This window comes from Molossus molossus, unplaced genomic scaffold (genome assembly GCF_014108415.1).
Source record: "Molossus molossus isolate mMolMol1 unplaced genomic scaffold, mMolMol1.p scaffold_m16_p_2, whole genome shotgun sequence".
Lineage (NCBI taxonomy): Eukaryota > Metazoa > Chordata > Mammalia > Chiroptera > Molossidae > Molossus > Molossus molossus.
The window spans coordinates 79,350,606-79,368,498 of NW_023425355.1; the positions used below are offsets into that span (position 1 = coordinate 79,350,606).

At 36.5% G+C, this 17,893-nt stretch overlaps 1 pseudogene; it reads right to left on the reverse strand.

The window, feature by feature from the left end:
• Positions 1-16,420: 16,420 nt before the first annotated feature.
• Positions 16,421-16,934, reverse strand: LOC118635358 (annotated as a pseudogene).
• Between the last annotated feature and the right edge of the window lie 959 nt (positions 16,935-17,893).

Here is a 17,893-nt window from a genome sequence, read left to right on the forward strand (position 1 = left end):
TAAATAAATAAAATTCAGCCATGTGTAAACATAATTATACTATACCATGAACATATCTATATAATCTTGAAATGTAAAGTTTTTTTTTTAATATTAGAACTTATTATACATATCTTGCATAATTTGGGGAATAGAGAAAATATGGCTACACAGATAAATATTTAAAACATTAAACTTGTTAAAATAATGAATAATGGATTTAAAAGATTAATCATTCTTTGAAATTACTATAGTATATCTTCCAATCCATAATCATAATACATATAATATTGAGCCACTAGAGACATCTTTATTTAAGTAGGGAACAAGTCAAGAACATATACTATTTCAACTTAGATGGCATCACTTCAAAAGTTAAAGCAAACACAAGATGTAAGAAAAAGAAAATTTTAATTATCAGACAGTTGGATACAATGTTATTATTAACTGAAGATGACTCTATTCCTTACCAGAACAAAACCAAACACACACAATTCATCAATAATGTACGAGAAATAAGAAATACAAGTTGTATCAAGGTAGCAGGTCTTACCGTGTGGTACCTGGACCATATCAGCCTTACCTCATAGTTGTTAGAATAGAATTTCTTAGGCTCTGTCTTAAACTCACTGAGTCAGGAATTCCAGGGTTGCGGCCCAGATATCTATGTCTTAAGAAGCCCACCCAGTGGGTCTGGTTCAGTTTAATGTTTTAAGAACCACTGATGAAAAATTAATAAATACAAGTAAGGGAATCCATCTCTAGTTTTCCAAAATAATTAGTTAAATGTGTAATGAAAATAGTACATTCCCAATAACAATGCCTGATTTAACCAAAAGGGAAAAATAATTCAAGCTACTCAATTAAATTTGAATTTCTGAATAAACAATAAATACTTTTTAGTGTATGGCCCAAGTATTGCATGGCACATAATTTGTTCATTATGGATTTTTAAATTTTTAAATTTAACTAGGTATCCTTTATTTTATCTGGTAACCCTACCAATAAGAGTAAAAAAAAAAAAAATTCTAGGAGTCATTATAAATAAAAGCATGTAGAAATATATGAAGAAAACTATACACTTTACTAGAGGAAATAAAAACAACATAACAGAGTTTTTGAGCACTTATTATGTACAAAATGAAGTTAAAATTACATTAGAATGCATATTCAAAATTTATGTATTAACTCACCTAGTTCTCCCGACAATAATATGAGGTGTGTACAATTTGTACAGTTTTGTAGTTGAGAAAGTGTAGTCACAGAGATATTAAATAACATACCAAGATTACATAAATATAAAATGTCTTGAATTAATAGTTATATCATATCCCGAAATTAAAAGGTTCAATATTATAGAAATGTCCATTCTCCAAAAGTTAATTTATAAATTTAACATGATTCCTCAGAAGTATCTAGATAGAATTTCAGTAATAATAAAAATTTGAAGGTTCATCTGAAAGAATAAATATACTAGACTAGCCAGGAAAAGTTTTATTTATTTATTTTTTGTGAAAGTATTACAGATGTTTTCCCCTTTCCCCCCATTGACCCCCCTCTTTTCCACTCCCACTCCCCCTCCTGCCTTCCCCAGCCAAATGTTCATGTTGATTGGCTATGCATACATACATTTAAGTATTTTGGTTTACCCTTCCCGCCCCTCCAACCCCCATCCCTCTGAGGTTTGTCATTCTGTTCCCTAGTTCCATGATTCTGGATCTTTTGTGGTTGAGAGCTTATTTTATTCATTATGTTCCACAAATAAGTGAGATCATATGGTATTTGTCTCTATCTGACTGGCTTATTTTGCTTAGCATAATACTCTCTAGGTACCTCAATGTCATTTCAAATGGTAAGAGATCTCTATTTCTTACAGCTGCATAGTATTCCATTGTATGAATGTACCACATCTTTTTTATCCACTCATCTACTGATAGGCACTTGGGTTGTTTCTAGATCTTCACTCTTGTAAATACCACTGCTATAAACGTAGGGGTGCAAATATTCTTCCTGCTTGGTGTTTCAGGCTTCTTAGAATATTCAAAAAAGTGAGATTACTGGGTCAAATGGCAGTTCCATTTTTAATTTTTTGAGGAAACACCATATTGTTTTCTATAGTGGCTGCACCAGTCTGCATTCCCACCAGCAGTGTGCTAGAGTATCCTTTTCTCCACATCTTTGCCAGCATTTGTTGTTTGAGGATTTGTTGATGGTCACCACTGTGGCAGGCATGAAATGATATCTCATAGTCCTTTTAATTGACATTTGTCTAATGATTACAGAAGAGCATTTTTCCCTGTGTCTCCTGGACATTTGTAAAGTCCTATTTGGAAAGGTCCTCTGCCAATTTTTAAATTGAATTGCTTGTCTTTCTTTTGTTGAGTTGTATGAGTACTCTATATATTTCGGATATTACACCTTATCTGATGTATTGTTGGAAAATATGTTCTCCCAGAGAGTGGGTTCCCTTTTCATTTTAATGCTGGTTTCTTTTGCTGTACAGAAACTTTTTAGTATGATATAGTCCCATTTATATATTTTTTCCTTTATTTCTCTTGCCCTAGGCAATGTAACAGTGAAAACTCCACTATGTATGATGTCTGAGGTTTTTCTCCTATATTTTCTTCTATGATTTTTATAAATGCATGGCTTACATTTAAGTCTTTTATCCATTTTGAGTTTATTCTTGGATATGGTGTAAGTTGATGGTCTAATTTCATTTTTTTGCATATAATTGTCTAATTTTCCAAGCTCCATTTATTGAAGAAATTATCTTTTCTTTTTTGTATGCTCTTGCCTCCTTTGTCAAATAGTAATTATGCATACTGTCTTGGGTTGATATCTGGACCCTGTTCTGTTCCACTGATTTATATGTCCATTCTTGTGCCACAACCAGGCTGTTTTGATCACAATGTCTTTGTAGTATAACTTGATTTCTGGTATTGTAACCCCTCCACCCCAACTTTGTTCTTCTTTTTCAAAATTGCTGTGGCTATTCGTGGTCCCTAATGGTTCCATATAAACTTTTGGAGTTGTTCTAGATCTGTGAAATATGCCATTGGTACCTTAATAGAGATTTCATTGAATCTGTAAATTGTTTTGGGTAATATGGATATTTTGATTATGTTGATTTTTCCAATCCATAAATATGATATATATTTCCACATTTTATATCTTCTATTTCTTGTTTCAATGTTCTGTGTTTTTTTGTAGGCTTTTACCTCCTTGGGTAAGTTAATTCTTATGTACTATATTTTATTTGTTGTAATGGTAAATGGAATTTCTTTTTGTTTTCATTTCTGAGTGTTCATTATTGGTGTACAACAATGCAACCAATTTCTGTGTGTTAATTTTGTTTCCTGCTACTTTGCCAAATGCATTCATTAAATCTAGTAGATTTTTAATGGAGTCTTTAGGGTTTTCTATGTACAATATTATGTTATCAGAGAATAATGAGTTTCACTTCTTCTTTTCTAATTTGGATCCCTTTTATTTTTTCTTCTTTCTAATCGCTGTGGCTAAGACTTCCAGTACAATTAAGAGTGGAGAAAGTGGGCATCCCTATCTTGTTCCTGTTTTTAGGGAAATACTTATGGTTTTTGCCTATTGAGTATGTTTGCTGTATGTTTTTCGTATATGGCCTTTACTATGTGGAGGTATGATCCCTCTATTCCCACATTTCTGATCATTTTTACTAGAAATGGGTGCTGGATTTTGTCAAATACTTTTTAGCATCTATTGATATGATCATATGGTTTTTATATTTCATTTTTTTTTTATGTGGGGTATCACACTTATTGATTTGCAAATGTTGCACCAACCTTGCATCCCTGGGATTAATCCCACCTGGTCATGCTGAACAATATTTTTAATGTATTGCTGGATCTGACTTGCTAATCTTTTGTTAAGGATTTTGCATTTTTGTTCATCAAGGATATTGGCCTGTAGTTTTCTTTCTTTGTAGTGTCTTTATCTGGTTTTGGTATTAGGATAATACTTATCTCATAAAAAGACCTTGGAAGGTTCCTTCTTTTTAAATTTTTTGGAATAGTTTGAGAAAAATGGGTGTTAGCTTTTCTTTGAATGTTTGGTAAAACTCCACTGTGAAGCTATCCAGGCCCAGGCTTTTGTTTGCTGGGAGTTTAATGATTACAGCTTCAATTTTCTTAGTTGTCATTGATCCGTTCAAGTTTTCTGTCTCTTCCCAGTTCAGTTTTGGGAGACTGTGTGATTTAAAAATTTGTCCATTTTACCTAGGTTGTCCAATCTGTTGGCATATAATTGTTTGTAATATTTTTTAACAATGTTTTGTATTTCTGTGGTGTCAGTTGTTACGTCTCATCTCTTATTTCTGATTTTGTTTATTTGGGTGTCTTTCTTTCTTGGTGAGTCTGGCTAAAGGTTCATCAATTTTGTTTATCTATTTAAAGAACCATCTCTTTGTTTCACTAATCAACTATGTTTTTCTTTTTGTTCACATTCTAGTTGTTTAAATAGTAGGGTTAGATAGTCGACTGAATTTTTTTTTTTTTTTCAGATAGGCCTGTATTGCTATGAATTTCCCTTTCAGGACTGCTTTTGGCATGTCCCATTGATTTTGTGTTTTTGTGTATTTATTTTCTTTGATTTCCAGAAAGTATTTATTTCTTCTTTGATCTGTTTGATAACACATTCATTGTTTTTGTTTTTGTCTTTTACACAAATATTTATAGTGACTTTATTTGTAATGGGAAAAAGCTAAAACTAGCCCAAATATCCATAAACAGGTAAATGAATCAATAAACTGTGGCACAATCATGCAATAAACCATTACTCAGCAATATGAAAATTAACTATTCATACTTACAACAACTTGAATGGATCTCAAATCCGTACCCTGAGTAAAAGAATGGATATAAGAAGCTCTTCAAATATCTGACTGGGCACTCCTGGCTTTCCTTGTGGTCCAGTTGGTCATCAGTCTGTTCTGCAGCTTTATTGGTGTGTATGTTGTGGTTAGAACCCTGCTATCAAATCATGGTGGGTGCCTTTTCTACTCCACAGAACATAATTGCTTTTCTCTTTTCTAAATAAATATCTGATTGTGTCTAGCCCAGTGGATTTTTCAGATAAAATGCTTCAAGACACAGAGTGTTTTTCTTTAAAGGGCTCAAAATATATACACACTTCCATTTTACAGTTTACATGACCTAACACTGTGTACATGAAGAGGAAGTTTCTGCACTTGCAATGACTGCTCAGCATTCCCAAGATAGGTAGGCTGGTGTCCACAGGGATGAGAGACTCATGTTGTGGGGAAGCCCTGGGCGGGCTTGCCTTCCTGAGAGCAGCTGCATCTGTATTGGAAATAAAAGGAAAATGACATATGTATTATTGTGGAGTCAAAAGCAGAGATGGACATTTCCAGGTTTTCTGGGATTCTTAAAAGATCTTCCAGTCCTCTTGGATATCATACACTTGAGGTGAGCAGGGGAATGACATGTTGGAGGTGGCATTCAGGAAAACCCATTTTGCCAAACACATATATGTACATTCTAAAGGAAATGGAAGCCATATGTTTCTGATTCATTCACATATAATCCATCAAAATATTATTCTGTAAAAGATATTGGATGTCGAAGACACCTGCCAAACCTTCTTATAAACATTTTTATCCAAAGAACCAGCAGCATTGAGGCAAGTGTATAAAAAGTTCTCCTTTAAAAATAAAACTGGTTTCAAAGTCTCACACACATTTTAAACTTCCCAGGACAGCCTGGCATGATAGAGATAGCACAGGCATTGGAGTTGAACAGACTTGCATTTATTTATTTATTTATTTATTTATTTTACTGAATTTATATATTTTTGTTACAGAGGTTTCTCCTTTGGTCCCACTGATTCCCCCCTCCCCCACCCTTCCTGCCCTCTCCCCAGCTTTGTTGTCCATGTCCATTGTTCAATCATATAACTTCTGTGGTTTATCTCTCCCCCACCACCCCCGCTTCTGGAGATTCTCAGTGTGTACCCCACTTCCACGTCTCTGGGACTACCCCATTCTTCAGACTGTTATGTTAATTATATTCCACAAATAAGTGAGATCATATAATACTTGTCTTTCTCTGTTTGGCTTATTTCACTTAGGATGATACTTACAAGGTCCCTCCCTGTTTTCTCAAAAAATAAGAGATCTTTCTAACAGCTGCATAGTACTACACTGTATATATGTACCACTGCTTTTTTATCCATTTGTCTACTGATAAACATTTGGGCTGTTTCCAGATCTTAGCTATTGTGAATAGTGCTGTTACAAACATAGGGGTACATATATTCTTTCTGATTGGTGTTTCAGCCTTCATAGGGTATATTACTAGAAGTGGGATCACTGGGTCAAATGGTGATTTGATGTTTAATTTTTGAGGTAACACCATATTGTTTTTCATAGTGGCTGTACCAGTCCGCATTCCCACCAGCAGTGTACTAGATTCCCCTTATTCTCCACTCCCTCACCAACATTTGTTGTTTGATGATTTGTTGATGGCAGCCATTCTGACAGGTGTGAGGTGATACCTCATTGTTGTTTTAATTTGCATCTCTCTGATGATTAGTGATGTTGAGCCTTTCTTCATATGTCTCTTAGCCATTTGTATATCCAGTTTGGAGAGGTGTCAATTTAGTTCGTCTGTCCATTTTTTAATTGGGTTCTTTGTCTTCCTTTTGTTGAGTTGTATGAGCACCCTCTGTATATTGGAAATTAACGCTTTATCTGATATATCATTAGCAACTATGCTCTCCCATACAGTGGGTCACTTTTCCATTTTGATGTTGTGCAGAAGCTTCTGAGTTTGATGTAGTCCCATGTGTTCATTTTCTCCTTTGTTTCTGATAGGTGATGTATCAATGATAATTGTGCTGTGTATAATGTCTAAAATTTTGTTGCCTACAGTTTCTTCAAGCATTTTTATGGATTCATGAGTCACATTTAAGTCTTTTATACATTTAGAGTTTATTCTTGTGTATGTTGTAAGTTGATGGTCTAGTTTTGTTTTTTGTTTTTGTATGTAGCTGTCTAATTTTCTCAACACCATTTATTAAAGAGGCGCTCTTTACTCCACTGTATGATCTTGCTACCTTTGTCAAATATTAATTGAGCATATTGCCTTGGATCCACTTCTGTATTCTCTGTACTGTTTCACTGGTCTATATGCCTGTTCTTGTGCCAGTACCAGGCTGTTTTGATTACCGTGGCTTTGTAGTATAACCTGAAATCTGGTAATGTGATCCCTTCTACTTTGCACTTCTTCTTCAAGACTGCTGTACCTAATCGAGGTCTTTTTTGGTTCCATATAAACTTTTGAAGTATTTGTTCTCGTTCTATGAAGTATGACGTTGGTATTTTGATGGGGATTGCATTGAATCTATAGATTGCTTTGGGTAGTATGGACATTATAATGATGTTAATACTTCCAATCCATGAACAAGGTATGTGCTTCCACTTTTTTATATCTTCATCGATTTCTTTTTTCAATGACCTGTAATTTTCTCCAAATATGTCCTTTATTTCTTTGGTTAAGTTTATTCCAAGGTATCTTAACATTTTTTTGCACGATGATAAATGGGATTGTTTTTTTAGTTTCTCTTTCTGTGAGTTCATCATTGGTGTATAAGAATGCCATCAATTTCTTGACGTTAATTTGGTATCCTGCTACATTGTCAAATTCATGTATTATGTCTAGTAAATTTTTTATGGAGTCTTTGGGGTTTTCAACATATAGTATCATGTCATCTGCAAATAATGACATTTTTTGCTTCCTCCTTTCCACTTTGGATCCCTTTTATTTTTTCTTCCTGTCTGATTGCTGTGGCTAAGACTTCCAGTACTATGTTAAATAAGAGTGGCAAAAGTGGGCATCCTTGCCTTGTTCCTGTTCTTAAAGGAAATACTTTTAGTTTTTGCCCATTGAGTATGATGTTGGGTGTAGGTCTTTCATATATGGCCATTATTATGTGAAGATGTGATCCCTCTATTCCCACATTGCTGAGCGTTTTTATCAGAAATGGATGCTGGATTTTGTCTGAGGCTTTTTTGGCATCTATTGATATGATCGTGTGGTTTTTATTATTCATTTTATTTATGTGGTGTATCACATTTATTGATTTGCAAATATTGTACCAGCCTTGCATCCCTGGAATGAATGCCACTTGGTCATGGTGAACAATTTTTTGATTTATTGCTGAATCCGATTTGCTAGTATTTTGTTCAAGATATGACATCCATGTTCATGAGGAATATTGGCCTGTAGTTTTCTTTATTTGTAATGTCTTTTTCTCATTTTGGAATTAGAATTATGCTGGCCTCATAAAATGAGTTCGGAAGTCTTCCTTCTTCTTGAATTTTTTGAAATAGTTTGAGAAGAATGGATGTTAGTTCTTTTTTGAATGTTCAGTAAAATTCCCCCGTGAAGCCATGCGGGGCTGGTCTTTTGTTTGCTGGGAGAGGCTTGATTATATCTTCAATTTGCTTTGTTGTTGTTGGTCTGATCAAGGTTTCTGTATCTTCCCGGTCCAGTTTTGGGAGACTCTGTGTTTCTAGAAATTTGCCCTATTTGCTTAGATTGTCGAATTTGCTGTCATATAACTGTTCATAGTAGTTTACAATCTTTTGTATTTCTGAGGTGTCAGTTGTTACTTCTCATTAATTTTTGATTTTGTGTATTTGGGTTCTCTCTTTTTGTTTGTTGGTGAGTCTAACTAAGGGTCCATCAATCTTGTTTATCTTTTCAAAAAAACAGCTCTTTTTTTCATTGATCTTTTGAATTGATTTTTTTTTTTTTTTGGACTCTATGTCATTTATTGCTGCTCGGATCTTTACTATTTTCTTTTTTCTGCTTGCCCTGAGGTTTTCCGTTTGTTTGCTTTCTCGTTCTTTAAGTTGTGACTTTAGATAGTCTATTAGAGATTTTTTTTGTTTCTTGAGCTAGTCCTGTAGTGCTATAAATTTCCCTCTCAGAAATGTTTTCGCTGCATCCCATAGATATTTGTGTCATTGTGTGTTCATTTCCAGGAAGTATTTAACTTCTTCCCTCCTTTCCTTGGTAACCCATTCGTTGTTTAATAGCATGCAACTTAGCCTCCATGTTTTCAAATGTCTTTGCATGTTCTTGTTGCAATTGATTTCTAGTTGCATGCCATTGTGATCTGAGAAGATGCTTGATATGATTTCAGTCTTCTTCAATTTGTAGACACTTAGTTTGTGCCCTAACATGTGGTCTATCTTTGAGAACGTCCCATGTGCACTTGAGAAGAATGTGAATACTGCAGCTTTGTGGTGTAATTCTCTGTAGATATCTATTAAATCCATTTGGTCTAGTGCTTCTTTTAGAGTCTCTGTTTCCTTCCTAAATTTTTGTCTAGAGGATTTATCCAGTGATGTCAGCGGGGTGTTGAATTCCCTTGCTATGATTGTATTGCCATCAATTTCTTCTATGAAGTCTTCCAGAAAAATTTTAATATGTTTTGGTTCTCCTACATTGGGTGAATATATGTTTTCAAGGTTATACCTTCCTTTTGGATAGATTTTCAATATTACGTAGTGGCCTTCTTTGTCTCTAGTTATGGCCTTCATTTTGAAATCTATTTTATCAGATATGAGTATTGCTACCCCAGCTTTTTTTTTTTTCTTTCTGTTTGCTTGGAAGATTTTTATCTAGCCCTTCACTTTCAACCTATGTGAGTCATTTGTTGTGAGGTGGGACTCTTGTAAACAACATATTGATGAGTTATGCTTTCTTATCCAATCAGCCACTCTGTCTTTTTATTGGAGCATTGAATCCATTTATATTTAAGGTGATTATTGATATGTACTTATTTATTGCCATTTTTTTAGTGTGATTATATTTTTCTTTCTATTCTATTTATCCTCCTGCTAATTACAGTAGTCCTTTTAACATTTTATGCAGTGCTGGTTTGTTGCTAATGTATTCCCTTAGTCTTTTTTGGTCTGGAAAGATCTTTATTTGACCTTCTATTTTGAAAGATAGCCTTTCTTGGTAGAGTAGTCTTGGATTAAGATCCTAGATATCATGACCTTGATTACCTCATGCCGTTCCCTTCTGGCCTGTAGTGTTTCTGCTGAGAAGTCAGCTCAGAGCCTTATGGGTGTTCCTTTGTAGGTAACCTGTTGTTTATCTCTTGCTGCTTTTAGGATTCTCTCTTTGTTTTTAATGTTTGGCATTTTGTTTAATATGTGTCTTGGTGTGGACCTGTTTGGGTTCTTCTTATTTGGGGCTCTCTGTGTTTCTTGAACTTGAATGCTTTCTTCCTTTACCGAATTAGAGAAGCTTTTTGTCACTACTTCTTCAAATATATTCTCTAACCTTTGCTCATTTACTTCTTCTTCAGGGACTCCTATGATGTGAATATTACTATGTTTACAGTTGTCCCACATTCTCTTAAGCTGTTTGCCTGTTTTTTAACTGCTTTTTCCTTTTGGTTTTCTGATTGGTTGATTTTTTTCTACTTTGTCTTCTAATTCACTGATCCGGTCCTCTGCTTCCTTTACTCTGCTGTGTAGACCTTCCAATGTGTTCTTTATTTCTGATATGTCATTCTTCATTTCTTCTTGGTGGTTTTTAATATCCAGCTGGTTGATTTTCAACCTTTCTATGTCTTTGCTCATGGTGCTCATGTCCTTACACATGCTGTTGAGCTTCCTCAAGGTCATGGCTTTGAATTTTAGTTCTGTTATCTTGCTTAACTGCACCTCATTTATCTCATTTGCAGTAGAGGTCTCTTGTTTTTTCATTTGGCTTTTATTTTTGTGTTTCACCATTTTGTATATCACAGTGGGCTTTGGGGCCTGCCAAATTTTTCCTGTAGTTGTTGGTGTTCTGCTATTTGTGGCTCCCTCTCCTGGGTTTGGATCAGGAAGGGAGGACCTATGTTGAACACCACTGTCAAATCTTACTTTCCTGGTTAGTGTTGCTAGCCCAGGAGTGGTAGAGTTATCTTCTAGCATTTTGCCTGGAGGCTATATATATGGGTTACTTGAAGAGCCTTGGCCTTTTAGTTGAATAGAAAACTCCCTCAGTTCTCTTAAGCTATCTTCTTGTTTTATGAGGCCAGCATAAGTCTAATTCCAATACCAGAAAAAGACACTACAAAGAAAGAAAACTGCAGGCCAATATCCCTGATTCACATAGATGCCAAAATCCCTAACAAAATATTAGCAAATCAAATCCAACAATACATTAAATAAAATATTCACCCTGACCAAGTAGGATTCATCAAAGGGATGCAAGGCTGGTACAATATTCGCAAATCAATAAATGTGATACACCACATAAACAAAATGAAAGATAAAAATTATATGATCATATCAATAGACGCTGAAAAAGCATTGGACAAAATCCAGCACCTATTTCTGATAAAATGCTCAGAAATGTGGGAATAGAGGGATCATATCTCGAAACAATAAAGGCCATAGATAAAAGACCTACAGCCAACATCATACGTAACAGGGCAGGAATAAGGTAAGGCAGCCCACTTTTGCCACTCTTATTCAACATAGTACTGGAAGTATTAACCACAGCAATCAGACAGCAGGAAAAAATAAAAGGGATCCTTTGTACATTTGAGAAGAATATAAACTCTAAAAGTTTGGGATGTAACTCAATTAAATCAATTTGAACTATTGCATCATTTAGAGTCTCTGTTTCCTCATTAACTTTTTGTCTAGAGGATCTATCCAATGATGTCAGCAGGATATCGAAGTTCACTGCCATTATTGTATTGCTGTTGATTTCTCCTTTGAAATCTTCCAAATATTTTAAATATATATTGGTGCTCCTATATTGGGCACACATATGTTTACCAAGGTTATTCCATTATTATGTAGTGGCATTCTTTGTCTTCAGTTATGGCCTTCATTTTGAAGTCTATTTCATAAGTTATGAGTATTGCTATTCCTGCTTTTCTTTCTTTCTATTTGCTTGGAAAAAATTTTTCCACCCCTTCACTTTCAGCCTATGTGAGTTTTTTGTTGTGAGTTTGGTCTCTTGTAAACAACATATATATGAATCATGCTTTCTTATCCAATCAGCTACACTGTGTCTTTTGATTGGAAGATTTAATCTTTTTGTATTTAAGATTGTAATTGATATGTACCAGTGATACCTCGGTTCTCGAACGCCTCGGATTTCGACCAAATCGGTATTCGACCAGGAGATTCGAGAAACTTTTGTCTTGGAATCCGAACAAATATTTGGAACTCGAACTTCCGAGATGAGCCGAGTTGAGCCAAATGGCGTTCATTCGGCCCAGCGCGCCTTGCTTGCGTCATCAGTGTGAGTGCAGAGAGAGAGTCACGCTTTGTGGAGAGAGTCACGCTTTGTGGAGAGAGTCACGCTTTACACTGAATTTAACCCTTAGACATACTGTACACTTTTATTTCTTGTTGAGACTTATGTTTTTCTACATATTATATACAAATTAGGCCAGTAAATAGGCATTTTCTGGGGCTTGGAACGAATTAATCCAGTTTCCATTATTTCCTATTGGGTTTCATTGCTTCGGTTCTCGAACAATTTGGTTCTCGACCGTCCTCCTGGAACGAATTATGATCGAGAACCGAGGTATCACTGTACTTATTTATTGCCATTTTATTTATTATGGTTGTGTTTCTCTCCCTATTTCTTCTGATTATTATAGCATTCCTTTGTACATTTCTCGTAATGATGGTTTAGTGGTAATATATTTCCTTAGCCTTTTTTTGCCTGGGAAGCTATTCATTTATCTTCTTTTTTGAATGTTAGCCTTGCTGAATAGAGTAGTCTTGGATTCAGATCCTTGTTTTTCATTATCTTGAATACTTCATGCCATTCCTTTCTGGCCAGTAGTGTTTCTGTTGAGAAGTCAGCTGAAAGCCTTACGGCAGCTCCTTTTCTAGGTAACCTATTGATTTTCTCTTGCTGCCTTTAGGATTTTCTCTTTGTCTTTAAATTTTGGCATTTTTATTATGATGTGTCATGATGTAGGCCTCTTGGGTTCTTCTTAATTGGGTCTCTCTGAGCTTCCTGAATTTGTATGCCTTTTTTCTTCACCAAGTTAGGAAATCTTCTGTCACTATTTCTTCCAATATCTTCCCTAATCCTTGCTCATTTTCTTCTCCTTCTGGAACTCCTATTGTTCCAGAGTTCTCGTAAACTGACCCTTGTTTTTTAACTTTTTTTTTCTTTTGGTTCTCTGATTGACTGATTTTTTCTACCGTGTCTTCTAATTTGCTGAACCAATCTTTGGCTAACTCTTATTTGTTGGTTATTGTTTGTAATCTGTTCTTTATTTCTGCTATATCATTCTTTATTTCTGCTTGGTGATTTTTCATTCCCAATTGGTTGATTTTTATTTTTTTCTATATCTTCACTCATAATGTTGAGCTTCCTCATAATCATTATTCTGAACTCTACCTCTGATAACTTGCTTAATTCCAGTTAACTTATTCCTTCTGTAGAATTCTCTTGTTTTTTCATTTGGGATTTGTTTATTTGTTTCACCATATTGGCTGTCTTCGTGGGTTTTTTAGCCTGCCAAATTTTTCCTGTGCGTATCGGTGTTCCACTGATTGTGGCTCCCTTTACTGGGTTTGGATGAGTATGAAAGGGCCCATATTAAATACCAATTGTCTATTTTTACCTTCCTGGGTAGAGTCACAGGCCAAGCAAAGATTCAATTATTCCAGAGCTTTATTCCTTCAAGCTATTAGTCTCAGATACTCAATGAGCCTTAGGTTGTAGCCTTCTGGTTCATGAAAAACCTTTCAGATTGGTAAGAGTATTTTCAGCAGGTGGGGTAATTGCTTTCCCCTTGGATAAAGTTGCTTTGATGAGAAAGTGGTTTGTGCAGTGTGGTCTGTAGGTTATCACAAGGATTCAGGACTTTGCCTTCACAGCTCAGTCCCCAGAGCCACAGGATGGTGTTAAATTTCCAAGGGAGGGGTAGTTGCTTCTCCCACCAGGATAAAAGCACTCTGATGGGCCTACTTGACAGAGATGGCCATTGAAGCCATCATGGGGGGGTGCTCTGCCTAAGAACTCAGGCCTCAGCCTTCACAGCTCAATCCTCAGAGCCACGACCCTCAACACAAAGAGCCAGATCCAAATTTCAAATATTTCAGTGGCTTTCTTCTGGCTCCTTGCTGGATGGTAATCTGTAGCTTTTAATGAGCCTCAGGTTGCACTTCTCATACTGGGTAGTGTTAAATTCCTGAGAGACAGGCAGTTGCTTCTCCCAAGGGCTCTGGGAAGGGGCTCTTTGAGTAATATGGCTACTGTTATATGAGGGAGTAATTCAGCATATAATTCCTGATGGCTCTCTCCTCAGTGCCATGAGCCTCTGACTCTCTACACACAGCTCCAGTCCAGTCCACCCTCCCTCTCCTGGAGTCTGATGTGAGTGGCTATAGCTGTGATTTAGTGCACCTATCTTTCAGGAAAGTGCCAGTGTTCCCTGTACCTCTCCCTGTCAGACAAAACCTCTGCTCTGGTGCTTTTCTCGGCCAAGTGTTATGTGGGTGCCTTTCCCTGTTCCACTACTCTGTACTGGGGAGCTGGCCTGGAGTTTTAACACCCAATTTCCCTGAGGAATCTCCTCACAACCAAGACAGTCTTCAGCTGCTGCTGGTGGACACTCAGCCAGTCCTCTCACATTGTCACAGCTTCTACCAGTCTCGATTTGGGGTCCTCTTTACATCCCTGGTTATAAGGGTTCTCTCCAGCTGCTCTTTAGTGGTTTTTTTCCTAATAACTTGTCTTTATTTTAGTTGTAATTCCACTTTGGTCCTAGGAAATGGTCTATGTAGCTTGCATTCACTCTGCCACCATTTTTCTCTATCCCAAGAAAAGTTTAAAATTGAGAAATAATAAATAATAAACTTCTACTATAAGATATTAATATATAAAATGTATTGTAACAGTATGATTTTTTCACCAGTATACAGATAAATATCAGGAGAGTAGAATATCCTTGAATAGAATAAAAGAAAAAACAGGAGGAAATACACCAAAATAAAAGTGATTATATGGGGTAAACATTTTTGTAATTTCAATAATTTTCTTTGTATTTTTCTTTGTTTCCAATTTTCTCTGACAATTTTATATTATTTTAGTCAGAGAAATATATTTTACTTCAAATAAAAAACTATTTGGGAACAAATCAAAGAGTCTTGAGTTTATACTATTTTAGGGTCTCTAGGAATGCCATATATGCTTGGAGCCGAGTGATCTGATTTTAACATACTTCTCTGCCTAGGTGCGTTACTGGAACCTCAATCCCCCAATAAGTTTATATATATATATATATATATATATATATATATATATACTAAATTATCCAGCCAGCCATTTTCCCAAAATCATGAAAGACATGTTCTCACTTAAACTTTTTAACTATGCTGTGCAATACTGTGATGTGAGTGCTCTAATTAGATGTTATCGATGAAAACCAAACAAGTGGGGGAAACAGCTCAAGATGATTAAATAACATGACTAAATTTTAGTGGCAAAATTGCAGTTTAAACCCAGTCAGATTCTTAGTCTGATTTCATTCTGCTCTACAAATTGTACTCCCACTACCTCTGGACTTGTTCCTCTATGTGTATTCTCTGTCTGGACAGCTGATGCCAATATTCAGCCTGACCATTACATCAATTTAAACAAAATTCACCCTAATTCTTCCATCCCTCTCCATCTTGGCTCCAAATCTAATCAATCACCAGCTCCTGTTAAATCTATTGAGATTTTTCAAATCACTATTCTGTTTATTTCTCTCCATTACTTTCATTATTTCAGTTGCAAAGTAAAATTAATCCCTTTTCAACTCTTGTCTGAGCTTTTCCAATAGGTAGTTTCTAGGTAGTTTTGCTCTCCTTTTCATTTTTCACATGGAAGCCACATATCCCCAAAACACAAATATTGCCTTTTCTTTTCATTTCCCTGACCAGATCCCTTCAATGGCTCCCATTGCCTAAGGAATTTAAATTATTTAGCCTATAAAACCCTCTGTGGTCTAGTCCCTGTGAGGTGCCACTCCTCCACATGAAAAATAAACTTCAGCCATACCAGTTTCTTTAATATCATTGAATGCATGCACCAGATCGTCAGTGCTCCTTGCATTTACACATGTATGTATTTGTATTTAAATACATGTTTTGTTTTATTTATTTGTTTATATATTTTTTCTGTTTCCCAGCCTTCTTTATTTAAGATCAAAGTTTTAAGTGATGTAGGGATTAAAATCAAAAGAATCACTGAACTTCACCTTCCCTCCAACCAGTTCCCCAACTCCTGCTCCCACATCATATATGCTCCCAATTCCAATAATAGTGAAGGAATAATTTAATTCCAAAGCCCTGGAACAATTCTCAGGGTTCTTTTCCTCACTCTCCCCATTTCTGGGAAGGGCAGGTATCTCAGTTTGAATGCATGGGAGAGCCCAGAGTGGTGACAGAAACATAGGAAAAGGCTTCACTCTCAGGGAAAGAGACCACAAAGTACAGCCTAGTGAAGTGAGAGCTGATATTGGCCTGGACTACCAAAGTGGGGCCCTGATGCCAGAAGAAAGGATACTGGTCCCCTGAGAAATGAGGCCCAGAAGCCTCAAAATATTCTCATTGAGAATAGTCATTGCTTGATCTTTTGCCCTTCTGGTGTAGATTGCCCAACTACACTCAGACCAGGTCCTTCTTCAGCCCAAACTGCTGGATGATGTGGCTGATCTGCTGCAAGGTGTGCTTTGCACAGTGCAGGAACATGTTCTATAAGTTGTCCCTCGATCGGTTCTCAATACCTGTTTGTTTTCTTTTTTGGGCCTGCACAGGGGTCTCTGCTTTGCTTACCTCCTGCAGATTCTCCTTATTATCAGCTGTCTTCCACCCCCTTCTGCACCAGGGGCTACAATTTACATTGTTCTTTAAACTGAGCCATAGAATCTCAAAGCAGCAGAGGATCATTTGACTGAACACCTTCCCAAAGAGAACCCCAAGGTTGAGCCCCACATCAGCCTGGGTATATCCCAGGGTTATTCTCTTCTTCAGGACTTTGGTAAATTGCTCCAGGTCTTTCTGCAGGACTCTCATGTCCTCACTTGCTCACTACTTGGGTTTGACTCCAGCTTTTCCTTGTCAAGTTTCATGGCCCCCCAGGTGGGTCAGTTCAGGGCTTAGGGGAGGTCCCCTTGGAGTTGCTTACATCCCCGGATCCCTCCTTAACCTTGGGCTGGGGAGCCTTGAGGCCACCTTAGAGAGCTAACTCCATTCTAGCCTAAAGTCCACAATAGGCCATCAGCCTGCAGAACTCTTAAGACAGGGGAACGATGGAATTCTCCACACTTAGGCCTGAGACAAAGCTCTAGCCTGATTCCTGACCCACCACTGGGAGGGCTCTGGTAGCTCTGCCATGTTTGACGGCCAACCCAACCTGGCTCTGATCCTTCTGGCCCATCACCTTCTCCACCCAGTGGGAGTGAAAAAGTAAAGTTGGAAGCCAGATGTCCTGCAGTGGGAAGCACAGTGCCCCAAGCTGAGAGACTGGTGAAAGGAGGCTAGGCATATATTAAATATCCTCCCCTGCCCTGTACCCTTGGAAAATGGCCTCTTCATTCTTCAAGAGTTAACTCAAATGATACCTTTGCCTTGGAGATTGTTCTAACCTTTTCAGGCAAAGTAAGACCCTTCCATTTATTTGTTTTCACCTTATGCCAGATTTTTTTTTCTTTCTTTCAAAGTATAATGGAAAGAGGGTAGGCTATGGAATTACATGAGTGAACTGTGCCTTCAGAAATTTCTGCCTACTTACTCTATGAACTTGGGCAAATTTTACTAACATGAGATGTAATGAGACTCTTCAAAAATAATTTGACCAAAATGTTTGATTAATTAGCTCTC